Source organism: Giraffa tippelskirchi, chromosome 6 (genome assembly GCF_054371585.1).
Source record: "Giraffa tippelskirchi isolate mGirTip1 chromosome 6, T2T-mGirTip1v1.2.pri, whole genome shotgun sequence".
Lineage (NCBI taxonomy): Eukaryota > Metazoa > Chordata > Mammalia > Artiodactyla > Giraffidae > Giraffa > Giraffa tippelskirchi.
This window is the reverse complement of record NC_137280.1, coordinates 28006196-28029380: the sequence shown is the minus strand read 5'-3', so window position 1 is coordinate 28029380 and position 23185 is coordinate 28006196. Positions and strand designations below refer to the sequence as shown.

At 37.3% G+C, this 23185-nt stretch overlaps 1 protein-coding gene and 1 pseudogene across 4 annotated transcripts in view; both read left to right on the top strand.

The window, feature by feature from the left end:
- The window catches only part of CSMD3 (CUB and Sushi multiple domains 3), a 1311921-nt gene that overhangs the window by 413518 nt on the left and 875218 nt on the right, over positions 1-23185 (top strand). The window lies entirely within an intron of this gene.
- On the top strand, positions 10398-11928 carry LOC145509308 (GTP-binding nuclear protein Ran-like; annotated as a pseudogene).

Genomic DNA, 23185 nt, shown 5'->3' with positions numbered 1-23185 from the left:
CAAACCCATGTCCATCGAGTCAGTAATGCCATCCAACCATCTCATCCTTTGTCATCCCCCTATCCTCCTGCCCCCAATCCTTCCCAGCATTAGGGTCTTTTCCAATGAGTCAACTCTTCGCATCAGGTGGCCAAAGTATTGGAGTTCCAGCTTCAACATCAGTCCTTCCAATGAACACCCAGGATTGATCTCCTTTAGGATGGATTGACTGGATCTCCTTGCAGTCCAAGGGACTCTCAAGAGTCTTCTCCAACACCACAGTTCAAAAGCATCATTTCTTCTGTGCTCAGCTTTCTTTATAGTCCAACTCTCACATCCATACATGACCACTGGAAAAACCATAGCCTTGACTAGATGGACCTTTGTTGGCAATATAATGTCTCTGCTTTTAAATATGCTATCTAGGTTGGCCATAACCTTCCTTCCAAGGAGTAAGTGTCTTTTAATTTCATGGCTGTAATCACCATCTGCAGTGATTTTGGAGCCCCCAAAAATAAAGTCTGACACTGTTTCCACTGTTTCCCCATCTATTTCCCATGAAGTGATGGGACCAGATGCCATGATCTTAGTTTTCTGAACGTTGAGCTTTAAGCCAACATTTTCATTCTCCTCTTTCACTTTCATCAAGAGGCTCTTTAGTTCTTCTTCACTTTCTGCCATAAGGGTGGTGTCATCTGCATATCTGAGGTTATTGATATTTCTCCCAGCAATCTTGATTCCAGCTTGTGTTTCTTCCAGCCCAGCGTTTCTCATGATGTACTCTGCATATAAGTTAAATAAGCAGGGTGACAATATACAGCCTTGACGTACTCCTTTTCCTATTTGGAACCAGTCTGTTGTTCCATGTCCAGTTCTAACTGTTGCTTCCTGACCTGCATACAGGTTTCTCAAGAGACAGGTCAGATGGTCTGGTATTCCCATCTCTTTCAGAATTTTCCACAGTTGATTGTGATCCCCACAGTCAAAGGCTTTGGCATAGTCAATAAAGCAGAAATAGATGTTTTTCTGGAACTCTCTTGCCTTTTCGATGATCCAGCGGATATTGGCAATTTGATCTCTAGTTCCTCTGCCTTTTCTGAAACCAGCTTGAACATCTGGAAGTTCACGGATCACGTATTGCTGAAGCCTGGCTTGGAGAATTTTGAGCATTACTTTAGATCCAGTGTATTTTCTAGACTTGCAGAGATGGGATGGTTTTAGTGACAGTGCTATAATTCCTCTTTCAAAACAGAGGGAAATAAAGTCCTGATCTGTGGAGTGTTTCAATACCACAGTCAACCAAACTAGTAACCTGTCACTGAATGTGAAGTGATGTGCAAGTTCTCACAAGCTGGACCAGGAGGCTCCAGCTCACCATTGGATAGCTGTATTTTCTTCTTTTATTAAATATCATATACTAGTTTCATTGATAACTTAGTTTTATCCTGTAGTATTATTAATAAGAGCATCATATACTTTTGAAGAGTAAGGTAGAGCTTAAATAAATTAAGAAGAAATGTGTCTTTTTAAAGAATCTCAAGTTTTGTGTAACTTGTTTATTATTACCTTATGGGTTTCTTGCTCTGTAAAAAATGTTAAGTAGATCATACATTAAACAAAGTGAAACAGAAAAAAGCAAAACAATTTATACATACTTTTTATACATTTATACATATTTTTCATTTTTAGCAAAATGAAAAAAGTGGGAACTTGTTGATGCATACTAGTTGTATTCATAAATTTATTTTTAATTCAATCTCACCTTATTAAGGGCTACTTTCAGTAATTTCCTAAGCTACTTAACAGTATTTGAGGATGAAGAAAAAAAAAATGTTGTAATGTAAAGCTATTGCAGTGATTTAAAAATACTGATTATAATAAGCCTCTACCATTATAATGAATAGTGTCATTTAAACAGTGAATTTTAGATAATTCTTTTAAATATTACAAAATATAAGAGTATTTGGGTCTATTAATATACAATTCAAATTAATACTTCCACAATATTACATTTATTGCTTTTTTTTTTACTTTAAAAATATATAAACATAAATTACATCTAAATAAAGTAGGGTATCTTCACCTAAACAAATGCAGTGGACGGATGTTGGGTTTGTAAACACATCTTTCCAGTAAATAAAGAGGTGAAAATGCTGTGACATGGGTCAGTAGTTTCCAGACTGATTTACTGAGAACAGCATGTGGCTAATGATCAAACTTACAAGATGGTGTCCCTGAGCAATTTGCTTGTTTTCTAGGTCAGAGTTTTAATTTTCAAAGGAAATTAAGTGTATACATAAATAGTGAGTCTAACATAGACTGAGTTGCATTTTCATCACCAAATTAAATATAAATCAGATAATGCAAAAAATATATATATACTAAGTATTGAACATGCTATTTTCAGTATAAAATGCAACATGCATTTTAAATCAGTAGAGTTTTCAAATAAATATCCATGCAGTGAAGATAATCTTTGACTAAATAACTTTAGCCACACAGCAATTAACAATATCAGTTCGATAAAAAGTAGGATGGAAGGCAGATTTGTTGTTCTGTCGCTAAGTCATGTCCAACTCTTGGCGACACCATGGACTGCAGCATGCCAGACTTACCTGTCCTTCACTACCTCCCAGTGTTTGCTCAAGTTCATGTTCATTCAGTTCGTATGCTATATAACCATCTCATCCTCTGCCACCTTTTCTCCTTTTGCCTTCAATCTTTCCCAGCACCAGTGTCTTTTCCAATGAGTTAGGTCTTCTCATCAAGTGGCCAAAGTATTGGAGCTTCAACTCAGCATCAGTCCTTCCAATGAATATTCAAGGTTGATTTCCTTTAGGAAAGGAAGGCAGAATATTCTATCCTTATTGTACAAATTGAAAGGATTTAGGAAAATCTGAATTCTAATCTCAATTAATCATTATAAGGTATATGGCTTTATTTTCTTTTGTCATTACTTCTCTTTTTAGATTTATGTAAACAGTCAAAATTTTATTCAAATTATTTCTTACTTATAAGTTGGCCTTTAACAATATGACAATCAGAATCCACTAAATGTGTAATAAAGTATACCTACTTCCATATTTATGTATGTAAACCACTTCCAAAAGCAGAAAACACTTTTGTGCAGCTTTAGATGAATTCAGTGAATATAGTTTTGCAAAACAAATTTCCAGACCATAGGTTTGGGAGTAAGTGTGAATATGTATATGTATTTCTTGAAGAAATGTCAATGATTAAATAGTGAATGTTATCTGTATGAAAACAATTTGAATGCTTGGGGTCAGCTTAATAAGGACAGGTCACTAAAAATATTATAAACTGAGTATGGACCAGATACCTTTAAAAGTAGGCATATAATAACTGAAAATAGTTAAAAATATAAAGTAATAGAAAAATAGTAGAAAAATAATATTAAAAAGAAGCATTTAAAAAAAAGAAGCATTTTAAAACAAATTGCGTAATAGTTGTGTTTAATTACTTTTCAACTTTAAATAAATGGAATGGTAAGGAACTATGTTTCATGAACTACATATATATATATGAATATACAAAAAGTTAATTACAATTGCAATTATTAGATATCTGCCTAAAGGGAGAATTCTTGGGTTTATATCAGGAGATTTGTGGATGAGTGTGCATCTACATGTCTTAAGATAAAGTATTTAAAATTTTTGTTGATCCTTTTACAGAGTGTTTGATACTGCACTAACTTTTCATTAACTTATTTGTGTGTCCCAATTGTACTGAGTAAATGTGCTTATCAAATATCAAGAATACATGAAAACTAAACCAGTTATTCAAAAAAGCAAGAGAGTTCCAGAAAAACATCTATTTCTGTTCTATTGACTATGCCAAAGCTTTTGACTGTGTGGATTACAGTAAAGTGTGGAAAATTCTGAAAGAGATGGGAATACCAGACCACCTGACCTGCCTCTTGAGAAACCTGTATGCAGGTCAGGAAGCAACAGTTAGAACTGGACATGGAACAACAGACTGGTTCCAAATAGGAAAAGGAGTACGTCAAGGCTGTATATTGTCACCCTGCTTATTTAACTTATATGCAGAGTACATCATGAGAGTGCTAGGCTGGATGAAGCACAGTTGGGATCAAGATTGCCGGGAGAAATATCAGTAACCTCAGATATGCAGATGACACCACCCTTATGGCTAAAGTGAAGAAGAACTAAAGAGCCTCTTGATGAAAGTGAAAGAGGAGAGTGAAAAAGTTGGCTTAAAGCTCAACGTTCAGAAAACTAAAATCATCACATCTGGTCCCATCACTTCATGGGAAATAGATGGGGAAACAGTGGAAACAGTGTCAGACTTTACTTTTTTGGGCTCCAAAATCACTGCAGATGGTGATTGCAGCCATGAAATTAAAAGACGCTTACTCCTTGGAAGGAAAGTTATGACCAACCTAGGCAGCATATTAAAAGCAGAGACATTACTTTGTCAACAAAGGTCCGTCTAGTCATGGCTATGGTTTTTCCATTGGTCATGTATGTATGTGAGAGTTGGACTATAAAGAGGGCTGAGCACAGAAGAATTGATGCTTTTGAACTGTGGTGTTGGAGAAGACTCTTGAGAGTCCCTTGGACTGCAAGGAGATCCAACCAGTCCATCCTAAGGGAAATCGGTCCTGGGTGTTCATTGGAAGGACTGATGTTAAAGCTGAAACTCCAGCATTTTGGCCACCTGATGCGAAGTGCTGACTCATTTGAAAAGACTCTGATGTTGGGAAAGAATGAAGGCAGGAGGAGTAGGGGAAGATAGAGGATGAGATGGTTAGATGGCATCACCAACTCAATGGACATGAGTTTGGGTGAACTCCAGGAGTTGGTGATGGACAGGGAGGCTTGGCGTTCATGAGGTTGCAAAGAGTCAGGCACGACTGAGCGACTGAACTGACCTGAACTGAAACCAGTTGTTTAAAATTAAAGAACTTTTTGAGAAAAGTCCATTTGAAATGTATGAACAGTTAATTCCATCTGTTTCTTTCTCATCAATTCCAAACCACAGGAAGCTATCAGTTTGTTTGTTTTCTGTCTCTGCCTCATATTTCCTTTCCTCCTCTAATTCCTAGGACCTCACCTAGGACTTAATTCTCAAACTGACAAATTTGCTCTGCATTGTGATTCAAACAGTTGTGTTGGATGACTAGCATCCATGTGGATGATGGTCCCTCCAACACTCTAGTACAGTCTGTTTGACACTAAAGTTCATCCTGTACATAAAGCTGATGCAGAAACCCCTGAAGTAATAAAGATTTTTCAGGGAGGGAGTACCTTCCAAAATATAAGAATGGTGTGCACAGGATTCAAAACATTAGAGAGCAGGGAAATATGAGACCATAAAAGAACTGAGGAGAAGCAGTCATAGAGATGAAAAGAAGTAACAGTTATGAACTCATGGACGAGAAGAGAAGGAGGTATTGGAGTTCCAGGGGGGCAACTGCACATTTTTTGCATTGTTGTTTGGTACAATCTCCTTTTCTTTCTTGTTCATTTTTTTTTCCCTTGTTCATTTTTTTAAAAAACAAATATAATGTTGTTTCTTTATAATACATGGTACTTCTTATAAAGTACATGATTACTATAGCTTAAAAGCAAAGATTTTAATAGGCACAAATAAATAGAAGTATCACAGTTTTTTCTGTGGTTAATTTTATTTTGTAACCAATTAAGTAAGCTCAGGTTTATGGTATTCTATTAAGGATCTACAGCTCTGAGTCCCACATAAACTTTGGCGAGAAAACAAGGCCCTGTAGTCTTTAGAACCTATTGCTAGGTTAATTACCCTTTATTAACTTTTATATCTTATTAAAAGCAAAAAAGTGTTACACTTGACTCTATCTTGTGCTGAGTCCCTAGCTGCTTCCCAGATATGTCTTCTGCTTTCCCCTGCAGTTCAAATAGAAAATTCCTGTTTCTGTTTTCAATGCAAATGTTGCCAATAGAAACCTGGAAGCAAAGGTGATACCCTGGATCTAAATTCCTTTCTCTCTTTGTTCTCTGTATGTCAGAACTTTTAAAGAATAACTGGTTGTTTCCAAAGTCATTCATGGTTCAAAAATTCAAGTTAGTTAGCAAGTAATATCACATCTTCCATATATCTACTATTTCAGGTTCTTTTTTTTCCCCCCATTTCAGCCAGTAGTCACTTTTAAAATTTAATAAGAGACAAAGGGATTTCAAACACAGTTTTAAGTAGTAGTTTTCTTTCAGTGAATTAGTAGTTAGCAAAAATAACAGCAGGGAAATTTGTATTTAATTTATATATTTATTGTCTTGTAACAAAGGCAGTATCCATAAAGTAGGAGGGGAAATAGGTAGACTGATGATTATGAATGTAGGATGCAATAATTGAAGGACAGCTATTATCAGGGCATGATGATTGGACAGTTCTATATAATGCCAAATCAGAAACAAATTTTTCCATTTGCCAAGTGCTAGATTTATGTCTCAAAACACAAATCTGGTATATTTTGTTTCATGCAGTGATGGGAATGAAAATGTGGGGTTATAACCACAAATTAGGTAGAATCTGACACAAAATAAAATTATCTAGTTTGCTTTGTGCTGGAGTCCAGCTCCAGCAGCCAGGGAATTGCTATGAAGGGATGAACGGGGTCGGTGGAGAAAATGATGCAGTCTCTCGCTCAAAGCACTGGGCTGCATGTTTATTTTTTTTTTTATTTATTTATTTTTTTAATAAATTTATTTATTTTACTTGGGGGCTAATTACTTTACAATATTGTAATAGTTTTTGCCATACATTGACAAGAATCAGCCATGGGTTTACATGTGTTCCCCTTCCCGAACCCCCCACCCACCTCCCTCCCCCTCCCATCCCTCTGGATCATCCCACTGCCCCGGCCCCGAGCCCTTGTCACATGCATCGAACATGGAATGGTGCTCTGTTTCACATATGACAATACACATGTCTCAATGCCATTCTCCCAGAACGTCCCACCCTCACCTTCTCCCTCAGAGTCCATAAAATTGTTCCATGCATCTGTGTCTCTCATTCTGTCCCGCATATAGGGTTATCGTTACCATCTTTCAGATTCCATATATATGCATTAGTATACTGTATTGTTGTTTTTCTTTCTGGCTTACTTCACTCTGTATAATGGGCTCCAGTTTCATCCATCTCAGTAGTTTATTTTAAGCATCAGGTTTTCTTTTATACTTTTACAAAAGCATTAGGTCAGAGGTATGACATCTTCAGTTTCCCCTCACCCAGATTTACTGTCTCCATAAATCATTGTTGTCCTTCAGAATTCCCTCTTAAGTGTCCTTGTGATTACATTGTAACTCAAGTTTGTCTCTGGGCTGCATACCACATTCCTCAGTTTATTTCTTATCTTTCTAAATCCTGCTTGAGCTCATTAACTCCTAAAAAGACTTCTTTAGCTATTTGTATCTCTAAAATTCCTAGTTTCTATAAGCTATAGTAAAATATGTCAACACTACAACATACCTTAAACTTTTAGCTTATAACTATTAATTATTCCTAACCCCTAAACTCAGCAAACTTCTTTTGCCATAAACATTCCCCTTACAGGCAAGTTTCAGATAACAATGTTTCCCATGGCCTCAAGCTGCAGCCTATGTGCTCATCCTGGAACATTCTTTGTAAAGGTCCTTGAACAAATGTAACTTATGGATTATTTCCTGGGCAACTGCAGAAGGCTTTGTGCTTTCTCATGCAAGAACAATAAGCACCTTAACATACTTTCCAGCCAACTCAACCGAAGGAAGGAAAGGACAAGTTAGAATCACAAGACCTAACTCCTTCATCTCGGGACCATGCCTGTGGGATGAGGAGAGGGGGTTGGGGCCGTGCCTCCATTTTGTCAGTAATGCCTAACGTGGCTCCCGACAGCTTTGAGTTACCTAGAGAGATGAACCTTTGTCCTTTTACTGTTAATTTCTAAACTATTTAAATGTTTAACCATTATGAATGTCTCTGGGAAGTCATAAGTAGACTCTGTGCTATGTATTGTAAAGCATTAATGTTGCCCTATGTAATTTCTTGAACAAATTTGCTAATTTCCAGGTGATTACAACTCTACTTACCTTTTGCTATGGTAGCTATAATGTAATTTGCAAGTTATTATTTGAGGATGCCTCTAAATCATTTATTGAAGTCTATATTATCTCCAGTGTGCTTAAAAAAAAAGAAAACTCTATTTCATTGTATAGAATTTTTTTGTACATAACATTACATTTTTAAATCAAAAACCAACCATAGAGAAAAAGTGTAATTTTCAGCTTATTCAGTATTTTCAAATAAGTGAAGCCATAAGAAGACACTGGATTATAGGTATCACTAGGGAAACTGCTTCTTTAGATCTATAAATCAGTTTAACTAAAGTAGAAATAGTACCTAAGGGAACATTTGACCATAAAATTGTAGTATAAATATGTCAATGTTATTTTTTAATCAACTCAGCATTTTAAGCATATCATTTTAGTTATGCATGTTTTTAGCATTGATATTTGAATGGAGACAGATGAATTTACATATTCCAGATCATATGTCAATATTAGACAAACTGAACTTAACTCAGCAGTTTTATTTCCAATATTTATGTCTGTTATTCTGTATTAGAGGCTAATTATTTTCCTTGTTGGTTTGAAAGAAAAAGCACTCAAAGACAGACATCTAAGAGATTCACCTAGAACCAGCAAGAGAACTTGCATGACTGAGAATAAACCTTGGCTATTTAAAGCCCTTGAAACAGTAAAGTTATTTGTTACTGTAGCAACATCTAGTCTCTTCATATAATATAATGCTTGAATTTTTTTTAAGTATAGCTGTTTCATTAAATTTTTAACTGGAAATATTTAAAGCTCAGGCCATATACTAATGAAACACAGAATATCTGATGTTCTAAACTAGCTGATATTTCAGAGGAAATTAGTTTACTGATTAAAAATAATAAAATGAAAGAAATTAGATCATGATTTTCAAGTTTTCCTGATAAAACATAATGAAATTTATTCAGAGAAGCTTGTGTACCCAATTATATGAATTTTCAACAGAATTTTAGTATTTTAACCACAGTATTTCCATATCAAGAAAAGTGTTTATTTTTGTAACAGTGGGTTCAGTTTAAAGAAATCCCTATCAGATTATTAAAATATTCTACTTAATAGGTAAAAAATGTTCAGTTTTGTTTAGTGATTCCATAATAGGAAAAACAAAATGTTTGAGGAAATTCTGTTAAGTTTTTGCTTACAATGTGTTGACAAAATGTGTGTATTACTATTTAGTTCATTACTTCAGCTGTCAACCAAAAAGAGCACTGTTTTATTTTTTAAAAATTTCATATCCTACATACTCAACCTTGAAGTACTTAATTATATTCACTCCTCTGCATTTAAAAGTAGTAGTTGTTTTGAAGTAGTTATTGTATATGTATGTAGGAGGATACAGTTTTAAAAACTTTCATTTTGGTTATGGAACTTTGGATTCTTGTTTGTCTTCATGTGTAAATATTTTCTTTCATTTTTATTAATATTACTTAGCACTGAAGATTCTCTTATGGTTATTTAAATGAAATTATTCATTGATAAATTCATTGTGTCTTTTCTAATTTATGATTTGGGTAATGATACATGATAATTATATGACCCAAATTCAAGTTCTTAATATTATTAAGCTAAATATTTATGAGTTGTTATAAATCCATCATCTAGTAACTTTTAGATTAGAGACAGTCTCAATTTGTTGTCACAGATTGCCTGGTGAATATACATTTTTTTGATTGAAATAAAAGGCCTAAATTTTCTTTTTAAAGTATAAATTGATGTTAAAGTTTCTATTCAGTTCAGTTTTAAGAAAATTGTTTAAATTGAATTCTATACTACTATGCAGTTCTAAGATCGATAATAAAGATAGACAAGCTCTCTGCTTGTTTGGATCTGATGTTCTAAAGGAAGGGCTTCTGAAATTACTACATTAGTAAATAAAGGAAACAGCTTCAAAAGCAGAAAAAATGTAAATGTTAAAGTAGCATAATGTGCTAGAGTGGGGAGGGTGTGTTACGGGTCAACCTACTACAGTCACGTGCATGCCTGTGTGCTTAGTCATGTTTGACTCTTTGTGACCCCCTGGACTGTAGCTCGCCAGGCTCCTCTGTCCATGGCATTCTCCAGGCAAGAATACTGGAGTGGGTTGCCATTTCCTACTCCAGGGGATCTTACGAGTCTCCTGTGTTTCCTGCATTGGCAGGCAGATTCTTTACTACTCTGCCACCTGGGAAGCCCAGTATAGTTATGTATGAGGACTAAATTCTTGATTGAATAATGAAGATGAGGCTAACTAACCAGAGGACCACCTGGGGAAATGGCATTTAGCTCAGCGAATGTTAAGTGCAAAGGCCCTGTGATGGCAAATAAATTCCCATGTTTAAGGAAAAAGAAACATGGGAAAAAGAAACAGTGAGACTAAAGTGTGGTGAAGGTAAAGTTGTTTTGTATGAAATGAGTGAGAAGGGTGGACCAAGACCAGAATTTCTAGGCCTTCTGAGGACTGAGTAAGGAGTCAAATTTAATTCAAGGTTAATGAAAAGTAAAGCATGGTAGTGACATGTTGGTTGGAAAAAGAATGCTTTGGCTACTGGATAAGAAGCAGTTTGTAAGAATGCTTGGTAGAATCAAAAAAAGGGACTACTGTGTGGTCTGTGTGAGAACATGGGCACCTGCCTATTATCATAAGAGCAGTAATTTTAAAAAATGAACAAATTTAGGATGGATTTTAGAGGCAGAAGAAGATTTGCAAATTCATTGGGATTCTGGGAGTGAGGAGAATAGAGAATTAAAAGATGACACTTAAATGTTTGACAGACTCATGAGTGATGGTGCCATTTGATGTGATGTATTGAAGAATAGGGGTTTCCTCCGTGGTGGCTCAGTGGTAGAGAATCTGCCTGTGATTCAGGAGAGGCAGGAGACTTGGAAGATCCCCTGGAGAAGGAAATGGCAAACTACTCCAGTATTCTTGCCTGGGAAATTCTATAGACAGAGGAGCCTGGCAGGCTACAGTCCCTAGGGTTGCAAAGAGTCGGACACGACTGAATTGACTGAGGATGCACACACACACTTAAAAATGGAGGAAAGACATACTTGTGAAGAGGACATTAAAAATTCTGATTTGGAGAGGGGCTGGGGCGGGGGCGTTGGGGGTGGGTGTGGTGATGGGGTTCCCAGCAGCTGCAGTGGGCAGCAGTCTTGAGGAGGCGATTTCACAGGTCCTCTGGCAGACCTCCTCCTCTCCCCAGCTGCAGAGGCCCTTAGGGCAATGGGACCCGGCCTGTGTAACATCGAGAGATTACTGCCCAAGGAGAACCCCGAGTTCAGTTCAAACTTGTATTGGTTGGTGCTAGTGATACTGAAAGAACTACATTCGTGCAAGATCATCTGACTGGTGAATTTGAGAAGTATATTGTTGAGGTCCATCTCAACAGAGGACCAATTAAGTTCAATGTATGTGATACAGCTGGTCAGGAGAAATTTGGTGAACTGAGAGTTGGCTATTATATCCAAGCTCAGTGTGCCATTATTATGTTTGATGTAACATTAAGAGTTATGTACAAGAATGTGCCCAACTGGCATAGACATCTGGTAAGAGTGTGTGAGAATATCCCATTGTGTTGTGTGGCAACAAAGTGGATATTAAGGACCAAAAGGTTAAGGCAAAGTCAAGTTGTCTTCCACAGAAAGAAGAATCTTCAGTACTATAACATTTCTGCCAAAAGTAACTAAAACTTTTAAAAGCCCTTCCTCTGTCTTGCTAGAAAACTGATCAGAGACCCTAACTTGGAATTTGTTGCAATGCCTACTCTCATTCCTCCAGAGGTGGTCATGGATCCAGCCTTGGCAGTGGCAGTACAAGCACAATTTAGAGGTTGCTCAGACAAATGGTCATCTGAGTTAAATTCACCCATTCCAGTCCATCTTAGTTCGCTGATTCCTAGAATGTCGACGTTCACTCTTGCCATCTCCTGTTTGACCACTTCCAATTTGCCTTGATTCATGGACCTAACATTCCAGGTTCCTATGCAATATTGCTCTTTACAGCATCGGACTTTGCGTCTGTCACCAGTCACATCCACAGTTGGGTATCGTTTTTGCTTTGGCTCCATCCCATCATTCTTTCTGGAGTTAATTCTCCAATGATCTCCATTAGTATATTGGGCAACTACTGACCTGGGGAGTTCATCTTTCAGTGTCCTATATTTTTGCCTTTTCATACAGTTCATGGGGTTCTCAAGGCAAGAATACTGAAGTGGTTTGCCATGCCCTTCTCCAGTGGACCACAATCTGTCAGGTTGTGAACTTCCAGATGTTCAAGCTGGTTTTAGAAAAGGCAGAGGAACCAGAGATCAAATTGCCAATATCCGCTGGATCATCGAAAAAGCAAGAGAGTTCCAGAAAAACATCTATTTCTGCTTTATTGACTATGCCAAAGCCTTTGACTGTGGGGATCACAATCAACTGTGGAAAATTCTGAAAGAGATGGGAATACCAGACCATCTGACCTGTCTCTTGAGAAACCTGTATGCAGGTCAGGAAGCAACAGTTAGAACTGGACATGGAACAACAGACTGGTTCCAAATAGGAAAAGGAGTACGTCAAGGCTGTTTATTGTCACCCTGCTTATTTAACTTATATGCAGAGTACATCATGAGAAACGCTGGGCTGGAAGAAACACAAGCTGGAATCAAGATTGCTGGGAGAAATATCAATAACCTCAGATATGCAGATGACACCACCCTTATGGCAGAAAGTGAAGAAGAACTAAAGAGCCTCTTGATGAAGGTGAAGGAGGAGAGTGAAAAAGTTGGCTTAAAGCTCAACGTTCAGAAAACTAAGATCATGGCATCTGGTTCCATCACTTCATGGGAAATAGATGGGGAAACAGTGGAAACAGTGTCAGACTTTATTTTGGGAGGCTCCAAAATCACTGCTGATGGTGATTGCAGCCATGAAATTAAAAGACGTTTACTCCTTGGAAGGAAGGTTATGGCCAACCTAGATAGCATATTTAAAAGCAGAGACATTACTTTGCCAACAAAAGTCCGTCTATCAAGGCTATGGTTTTTCCAGTGGTCATGTATGGATGTGAGAGTTGGACGGTGAAGAAAGCTGAGCGCCGAAGAATTGATGCTTTTGAACTGTGGTGTTGGAGAAGACTCTTGAGAGTCCCTTGGACTGCAAGGAGATCCAATCAATCCATCCTAAAAGAGATCAATCCTGGGTGTTCATTGGAAGGTCTGATGTTGAAGCTGAAACTCCAATACTTTGGCCACCTCATGCGAAGGGTTGACTCATTGGAAAAGACCCTAATGCTGGGTAGGATTGGGGGTGGGAGGAGAAGGGGACGACAGAGGATGAGATGGTTGGATGGCATCACTGACTCAATGGACATGGGTTTGGGTAGACTCCGGGAGTTGGTGATGGACAGAGAGGCCTGGCGTGCTGCAATTCATGGGGTCGCAGAGAGTTGGACACGACTGAGCGACTGAACTGAACAGACAAATGCTTTCCTGGATGAATATGATGACCTGTGAGAACGTGAAGCTGGGGCCCAACATCCGAAGTCTAGTTTTATAGGCAACTGTCCTGTGATATCAGTGGTACAGTGTGTTTGCCGTTTTATTATATAGGGAACATATAGAACATGTGCTTCGTCTTTGGATCCTAAAGGAGATGGATGGACTTTGGAGTGAATATGGCAGTTAAAAAAAATATCTTCATTGTTTGGACCTGCATATATAGGTGTTTTGGAACAGAGTTGTTTTCCTCTTTGAGTTTCAAATATAAGACTGCTATAGTCACATGACATATTAAGAGGTGGGATCTTGTTTTTGTCATTCCCATTTCTTTTTGTTTTGAATCAGAATAAAGTTGTATTTCAAATATCTAAAAAAAAAATAATTCTGACCCAGAGTTTGAGTTTGAGACACCTATTTGAAATCCAAGTGGAGATGTTGAGTAGAAAATTTGGATATAGTAGGTAGCGTTGAAACACACGCAGCACTTGGACATGGACAATGGGATTGTTGCTTTAGGTTCTGCTTTGGTATACTGCTACATGATGTCCAATTACTGCCTTCGTTTCTGCTGTGATTGAATTTTTTTCCTGATAATGACATTCAGCAGTGTTTTGAAATTCTGCATTGATGACTGCTGCCACTTGAGTGTAAGCATTGTGTCCCCCCAACCACTGTTTCCTCTGCTCTGGATTTAATTTTGGTGGATTATCAGAGGTGGGCTGCATCCTCTCTGATACTCCATGAGAGATATGGACCTTGTGATGTTTGGAAGTATTTTCCTTCTTAATTATCTGTAAAAGCTCAAGCTCTCCTAGGACAGCACATACTGCTTCTCAAAGGTAAATTGCATTGATGCTGCTGAGGGGTTGAGAATATTAGGATGAGAAGGGACTTTGACAATCTTGGAGTTCAGCTTATTGACTTCTTGTTGCAGGAAACTGTAATGAGGGTGGTAAGAGGTATGTGAAACATAATATTTGTATAATAGATCAGTTCAGTTCAGTTCAGTCGCTCAGTCATGTCCAACTCTTTGCGACCCCATGAATCACAGAACGCCAGGCCTCCCTGTCCATCACCGACTCCCGGAGTTTACCCAAACCCATGTCCATTGAGTTGGTGATGCCATCCAACCATCTCATCCTCTGTCGTCCCCTTTTCCTCCTGCCCCCAATCCTTCCCAGCATTAGGGTCTTTTCTAATGAGTCAACTCTTTGCATGAGGTGGCCAAAGTATTGGAGTTTCAGCTTCAATATATATAATATCTTAAATATCTATTAAATGTCTTTATAATAAAGACATTTAAATAAAATATAAACTATATTATGGGTTATAAGTTCAGGAAGAAAAGTAAAACAGGGAAAGATGACAGATAGTGCAGTGAGGAGATAAAATTTTAGACAGTGTTCAGCCTTTATACCAAGAAGGTGTGGCAGGGAGAGTGAGGGAGAGAGCCTTGCAGGTACATTGGATAAGGCATTCCAGGATAAAGGATTACTAAGGATTACTAAGTGCTAGAATCTTGGCCACCTCTAGAGCCATATAAGTAAAGCAGAGGGAATGGAAGCTCATTTGGAATGGGTTCAAGAGGAAAAGTTAGACAAGAAATGAAAAAAGTATATTCAGAGTGTTCTTTCCAAGAGTCATTTTGAGGGGAAGCAGAGAAATGGAGCTGCAGGAAAAGAGAGCATACTAGTTGTGGGATGTCTCAATAAGAGTGTAAATAATTTTATTGAAAGTGAATATTTTATATACTGAGAGCAATAATGAATATTATATAATAATATTTTAATATAATATACCTGAAATATTTTTTATTGTTAATCTATTCCAAGTTGATTCAGGTAAATGGCTTTCAAACTTCCTTTTTTAATTGTGACAATGTAGAATATTTATATTGTAGTCATAATATCCAACCCTATTATAAGTAACTGAGGTAAGTTGTGCCAGATTACTAGAAATATATCTAAATTTTCATGTGAAAGTGAAAGTAAGTTTAGAGTGAAGTCCTTAAAAAATTCCTGCTTTTCACTTTTTTTTTTTTACTGACATATCATGTTATTCCACTTTCTCTTTTCCTTGATGAGACAAAATTGGTTGCCTTTTCTTGAAGGTTAGGTGTTGACCTTTAATGTAATTCAACATACATTTACTGAACACTTGTTATGTGCTTGTGCTATAAACACTGAATTTCAAATGAAGACTCCGCCTTCAGAAAATTATAGTTCAGTGGCCAAGTTGGTTGGTAGTGTTTTCACAAATACAGAATTTTCTTTGAAGTTAATGTACAAGACTTTCAAATTCTTCTAATATAAATTTGCATTATACACATGGAAATAGAAGGTGACCAATAAATATCTGCTTATAAATTATTTGTGTGAAACTTTCATGTGTAAAGTCAAGTAACAGAAGATTTGAAGAGACAGTAAAATTTAGGAATTTGCAGATAGAGCTCTTTGGAAATAATAATTCCGTTCAGTTCTTTAACATAAAAATAATATAAAATCTCTATAGAAAAGTTTTATTTTTGATATAATGAGGGAACTTGAACTGCATATATTCTTTGACAGATGCCCAGGTTATTAATTCTGGTAATCTTAGGAAGTTTGTTTACAAAATTACCTCATTTGGAAATTAGAGGTAGAGTGGGCAGTAGTTTATCTATCTAGACTATGCACTATTCTCACTGAACACAGTAGAAAGAATGAAATGACTGAGCCTTCCAGGCTAATGTAACCAACAATATCAAGAGTGTATTTTTCAATGTCAGAAATATATAGCATTTACTTTGCAAAACATCAGCTTCAAAAGGACTACTACATTTTGAGTACATCTTGGGAAAATTATTAGGTGCTTTTCACTTGTAATGTTGAAGCTTTGCTTAACTTGAAAAAAAAATTCAAGATGAAAAGTTTTACATACACAACTGAGTGACTGAACTGAACTGAACTGAACTTATCAGACCAAGGACAAATTCCAGGAGTTTGGGAAAGGGTATAGCTTTAGGCTAATGGATTTCTACACTGACTGCCTACCAGTTTCTACATTGTAATGTTATTGGACATCTTTGTTATAGGAGCGATGGTATCTTTATAAAATTAACTGGTATGCACTTTCTTTTTTTGTTGTTGTTTTCTGAAAAAGTTTGTGTATAACTGATATTATTTTTTATTTAAATATTTGGTAGAATTCAGTGTAACTATTTGGGCTTCTAAGGTGGCACTAGTGGTAAATAACCCGCCTCCCAATTCAGAAAACATAAGAGATTCCGGTTTGATCCCTGAGTCAGAAGATCCCCTGGAGGAGGGCATGGCAACCCACTCCAGTATTCTTGCCTGGACAATCCCATAGACAGAGGAGCCTGGCGGGCCACACTCCATAGGGTCTCAAAGAGTTGGACACAACTGAAGCGACTTAGCATGCATATATTTGGGCCTGCAATTCAACTTTATTTCTAGAAAAAAATATTGTTGTACATGTAATCTGTTTCTTGTTGTTTTGCAGAAAGTTTTTACTTCTATCTCAGTTTCAAGGATTTGTTATCAAAGTAACCCTCTTGTTATATACAAATAAAAATTATCTAGCTTACTGTCAATATACTAACATTAAAAGAAAAAAGAAATAGAAAAAGAGGCTACCTTACAAATTGGGTTTTGACCAACATTAAGACTTAAACAGTGCTGGGAAATCCCATGGCACAGCACATCTGGAGTCCCTGTTGGGAGAAGGTCCCAGATAGCATGTTCCTTCCATTGGTGAGGCTTGAAAAATTGCTATTCCAGTTCCTGCTTATTATTCCAGGAAGCAAGCATATACTTGTAAGTATGTGAGCAAACTAAAGCTCTGGTTTCAGTTAATGCTGTTTGTTTTGTCTTGTTGTTAAGCTTGGGGGCATGGTTGGCCACACCTCCTCCAGGGGCTCAACAATCTCAAGATTCATCCTCTATTTTATCTATGATCTCTGGTGCTACAAGACTTGCACTTACAGCAGTCAGGCAGTCAGGGCATTTACAGTCAGGACAGTGTTCAGGCAGTTAGGAGCAAAGTCAGAGGACTGCTCTGCTTTGTCTCTGAAGCCTAAACAAGACTACCTATTTAATTTCCATAACACTTGTAGAATGAGATTTTGTAGTATATACCTTACAAGGAGTTTTCCATTTCATCTAATTTTTCAAATTAGATGGAATAAAGATTTTGTTTATAATATTGCATTAAGATTATTGAAATATCTGTATTGTCTTTGATGGTAAATCCTTATTTAGCTTTTTTAATTTGTTTAATTTGTTTCATTTATTCTCTTTCTTTGATTAGTCTACTAGGATCTTTATCAATTTTACTGATGTTTCCAAAGAACAAGGTTTTAGTTTTACTGATTTTTCTCTATTGTTTTTCTGTTTTTAATGGTTTGCTTTCTGCTCTTATTTTCACTATCCCTTCCCCTTCCACTTGAAGTGGGTTTGGCTTGCTTTCCCCTCCTAATTTCTTAAAACTTAGATTATTGACTTGAAACTTCATTATTTTCAGCTCAGTAACATATTACTGTAAAATTTTCTCCACTTGCTGTAAATTCTCAGGTTATTGACTTAGTTCAATTCAAAGACTTTAGATTCAATTTTGCTTTTTCCTTCACATTTGAGTTATTTAGAAATATGTCATTTAATATTCAGATATTTGATTAATTTCTCGATAGTTTTTGTTATGTATTTTTAATAATTTTCTAAATGTATTGACTGTGCTAAATCTTCATTGCTGCACAGGCTTTCCTCTAGTTGTGGTGAATGGGTGATACTCTTTAGTTGTGGTGCATGGGCTTCTCATGATGGTGGTTTCTTGTTGTAGAGGACAGGCTCTACGGTTCATTGGCTTCAGTAGTTGAAGTGCGAGATCTCAGTAGTTGCGGTTTCTGGGCTCTAGAGCACAGGCTTAATAGTTGTGACACATGGGCCCAGTTGCTTCATGGCAGGTAGGATCTTCCCTGACCAGGGATTGAACCCATGCCTCCTGCATTGGCAGGCAGATTCTTCACCACTGAGCCACTAGGGAAGCCCCATTGTTTATTTTTAGTTTAATTCATTTTGGTCAAAGAACATACTTCATAAGATTCCAATTATTTTTAAATGGTTGCGATTGGTTTTGTGTACCAGAATAGGGTCTTTTTTTAAAAAAAAATATTACTGAATAATATATTTTATAAATGTCATATAGGAAAATTTTTTTGATAGAGTTGCCTGGGTTTTCAATATCTTTATTGATTCTTTGTATACTTTATTTTATCACTAAGAGAAGATTGTTGAAGACTCTCACTATATTTGTGGCCTATGTATTATTTTGTTTGTTTCAATTTTTGCTTCAGTAAAAATACATGAGTAATACTAGATAATTAGTCTTGTTTAGTAGATGTATTCATTTATCACTATCTAATATTCTATATTTTCTCCAGTAATATTCCTTTCTTTGAAATCTATTTACGTTAGTGTGACCAACCCCTAATTTTTATGATTAACGTTTTCGTGGTTTATTTTCTGTTCTTTTACTTTTAATTCATTAGATATTTTTAAGAGACTTGTTGAGATATGATTCACATATGTTAGAATTAACTCATTCTAAGTATAAATTCAGAGTTCTGTAATTATCACAATAATCTAATTTTAGAACTTTTTCATCACTTGAAGAAGAGAACTCATACCCAGCAGCAATCACTACTCATGTCTACCATCATTAATAGCAGTCCTAGACAACCACCAATCTAATTTCAGGCTCTTAAGTTTTGCCTATCCTGGAAATTTTCTATAAACAGAATCATTCAATATGTGGTCTCTTGTGACTGATATCTTTCACTGAGCATAATTTTTCAAGCTTCATATGTGTCATAGCATTTATCAATACTCCATTTTTATTGCCAAATAACATTCGATTGTGTGGAAGTACCACATTTTGTTTGTCCATTCATCAGTTGATAAACAATTGAATTTTGGGAGCCTTTTGCAGGAATAATACTATTTTAAGTTTGTGAATAATTGTGATAAATATTTAAGATTTCTAATTTTTTTTTATTTTGAGGCATTGTAGATTTACATTCAGTTTTAAAAATTAATACAGAAACAATTGCATACTATTCATTCAGTTTCCTGCAATTGTAACAGCTTGAATAACTGGAATCCAATGTAACAACAGGAAATAATCATTGAGACATTCCATTGAACTTATTCAGATTTCACAGATTTTGCATGCATTCATTATAAGTGTCTGTGTGTGTATTTACTTGCATGCAGTTTACCACAAGTACAGATTCTTGTGACCATCACCATAGTCAAGATACAAAACAATTCCATCGAAAAAATCCATCGAAACCCTTTTATAGCCATAGTCATGTACTGTCGGAGAAGACAATGGCACCCCAATCCAGTACTCATGCCTGGGAAACCCCGTGGAAGAAGGAGCCTGGTAGACTACAGCCCACGGGGTCGCGAAGAGTCAGACACGACTGAGCGACTTCACTTTCACTTTTCACTTTCATGCACTGGAGAAGGAAATGGCAACCCACTCCAATATTCTTGCCTGGAGAATCCCAGGGACGGCGGAGCCTGGTGGGCTGCCGTCTATGGGGTCGCACAGAGTCGGACACGACTAAAGTGACTTAGCAGCAGCAGCAGCAGCAGCAGCATGTACTGTCACAACCCCCACACAATGTCACCAAACCTGGCAACTACTACCATATGTTTCATCTTTTTAATATTACCATTTCAAGAATGTTCTATAGGTGAAAATGTACAACATATAACCTGTTTGAGATTTCTTTTTTTTCTCACTTAGAATTTTTGCTTTGACACATAATTACTTTGAGAGCCATACAAGTAGTTTTGTGCGTCAATAATTTGTTCTTTGTATTGATGAGTAGTTTGAACATTCTTTGGCATTGCCTTTCTTTGGGATTGGAATTAAAACTGACCTTTTCCAGTACTGTGGCCACTGCTGAGTTTTCCAAATATGCTGGCATATTGAGTGCAGCACTTTCACAGCATCATCTTTTAGGATTTGAAATAGTTCAACTGGAATTCCATCACCTCCACTAGCTAAAGAGATGGGAATACCAGACGACCTGACCTGCCTCCTGAGAAATCTGTATGTAGGTCAAGAAGAACAGTTAGAACTGTACATAGAACAACAGACTGGTTCCAAATTGGGAAAAGAGTACGTCATGGCTGTATATTGTCACCCTGCTTATTTAACTTATATGCAGAATACATCATGCAAAATGCCGGGCTGGATGAAGAACAAGCTGGAATCAAGATTATCAGGAGAAATATCAATAGCTTCAGATATGCGGATGACACCACTGTTATGGAAGAAAGTAAAGAAGAACTAAAGAGCCTCTTGATGAAAGTGAAAGAGAGTGAAAAAGTTGGCTTAAAACTCAACATTCAAAAAACTAAGATCATGGCATCCGGTCCCATCACTTCATAGCAAATAAATGGGGAAACAATGGAAACGGTGAGAGATTTTATTTTCCTGGGCTCCAAAATCACTGCAGATGGTGACTGCAGTCATGAAATTAAAAGACACTTCTTGGAGGAAAAATTATGACCAGCCTATTAAAAAGCAGAGACAACACTTTGCCAACAAAGGTCTATCTAGTCAAAGCTATGGTTTTTCCACTAGTCATGTACGGACTGGAGAAGGCAATGGCACCCCACTCCAGTATTCTTGCCTGGAAAATCCCATGGACAGAGGAGCCTGGTAGACTGCAGTCCATGGGGTGGAGAAGAGTCGGACATAACTGAGTGACTTCACTTTCACTTTTCACTTTCATGAATTGGAGAAGGAAATGGCAACCCACTCCAATGTTCTTGCCTGGAGAATCCCAGGGACAGGGGAGCCTGGTGGGCTGCCGTCTGTGGGGTTGCACAGAGTCAGACACAACTGAAGCGACTTAGCAGCAGCAGCAGCAGTAGCATGTACGGATGTGAGAGTGTATGTGTGTATGGGTATTTGTTAGTCGCTCAGTTGTGTCGACTCTTTTTGACCCCATGGATTGTAGCCCTCCAGGCTCCTCCATTCATGGGATTCTCCAGGCAAGAGTATTGGAGTGGGTTGCCATTTCCTTCTCCATACAACTGCTTCTGTGTATGTGTGTGTGTGTGTGTGTGTGCATGTGTGTGTGTTTGTCGCTGTCATGTCTGACTTTTTGTGACCCCATGAATTGTAGCCTGCCAGCCTGCTCTGTCTATGGAATTCTCCAGGAAGGAGTATTGGAGTAGATTGCCATTTCCTACGAATGTGAGAGTTGGACTATGAATAAAGCTGAGTGCCAAAGAATTGATGCTTTTGAACTGTGGTGTTGAAGAAGACTCTTGAGAGTCTCTTGGACTGCATTGAGATCCAACTAGTCAGTCCTAAAGGAAATCAGTCCTGAAAATTCATTGGAAGGACTGATGCTGAAGCTGAAACTCCAATATGTTGGCCACCTGCCTGATGTGAAGAACTGACTCATTGGAAAAGACCCTGATGCTGGGAAAGATTGAAGGTGGCAGGAGAGGGAACGACAGAGGATGAGATGGTTGGATGGCATCACTGACTCAATGGACATGAGTTTGAGTAAGCTCTGGAAGTTGGTGATAGACAGGGAAGCCTGGTGTGCTGCAGTCCATGGGATTGCAAAGAGTCGGACATGACTGAGCAACTGAACTGAACTGAACTAATTGCTGAGGAGTATTCCATGATATGGATGTGCTACAATTTATTGAATCTTTCATCTGTTGTGAAGAATTTGAGTTTCCTCAAGCTGTTTTTGGAGATTATTTTATAGGTTTTTGTGTGACTAAAACTTCTCATATCTCTGGCATAATGCTCAAGAGTACAATTACAGATTGTATGGTAAGTACAATTTTAGTTTTCTAAGAGGCTATAGTACTCTTTTCCAGATTGGCTATACATTATACATTCCCAGCAGCAGTGTATGGGTGGTCCAGTTTCTGTATATCCTCATATTTGGTGGAGTCACTCTTTTTTTTAAAATATTGTAACAGGTATATCATGGTATCAAACTGTGAATTTAATTTGCATATTCTCATGGTTAATAATGTGGAATATAGATTTGTATACTTATTTTCCAATTTATACCCTCCTCAGTAAATGTCTATTTATATCTTTAGCTCATTTGCTTTTTTTTTTTTTTTTTTTGCCTTTTTTACTGGTTGAGGTTAGGAAGTCTTTATGTTTTCTATATATAAATACTTTGTCAGATATGTAGTTCAGTTCAGTTCAGTCGCTCAGTTGTGTCCGACTCTTTATGACCCCATGAATCACAGCATGCCAGGCCTCCCTGTCCATCACCAACTCCTGGAGTTCACCCAAACTCATGTCCACCTAGTCGGTGATGCCATCCAGCCATCTCATCCTCTGTTGTCCCCTTCTCCTCCTGCCCCCAGTCCTTCCCACGATCAAGGTCTTTTCCAGTGAGTCAACTCTTCGCATGAAGTGGCCAAAGTATTGGAGTTTCAGCTTCAACATCAGTCCTTCCAATGAACACCCAGGATTGTTCTCCTTTAGGATGGACTGGTTGGATCTCCTTGCAGTCTAAGGGACTCTCAAGAGTCTTTTCCAACACCACAGTTCAAAAGCATCAGTTCTTTGGCCCTC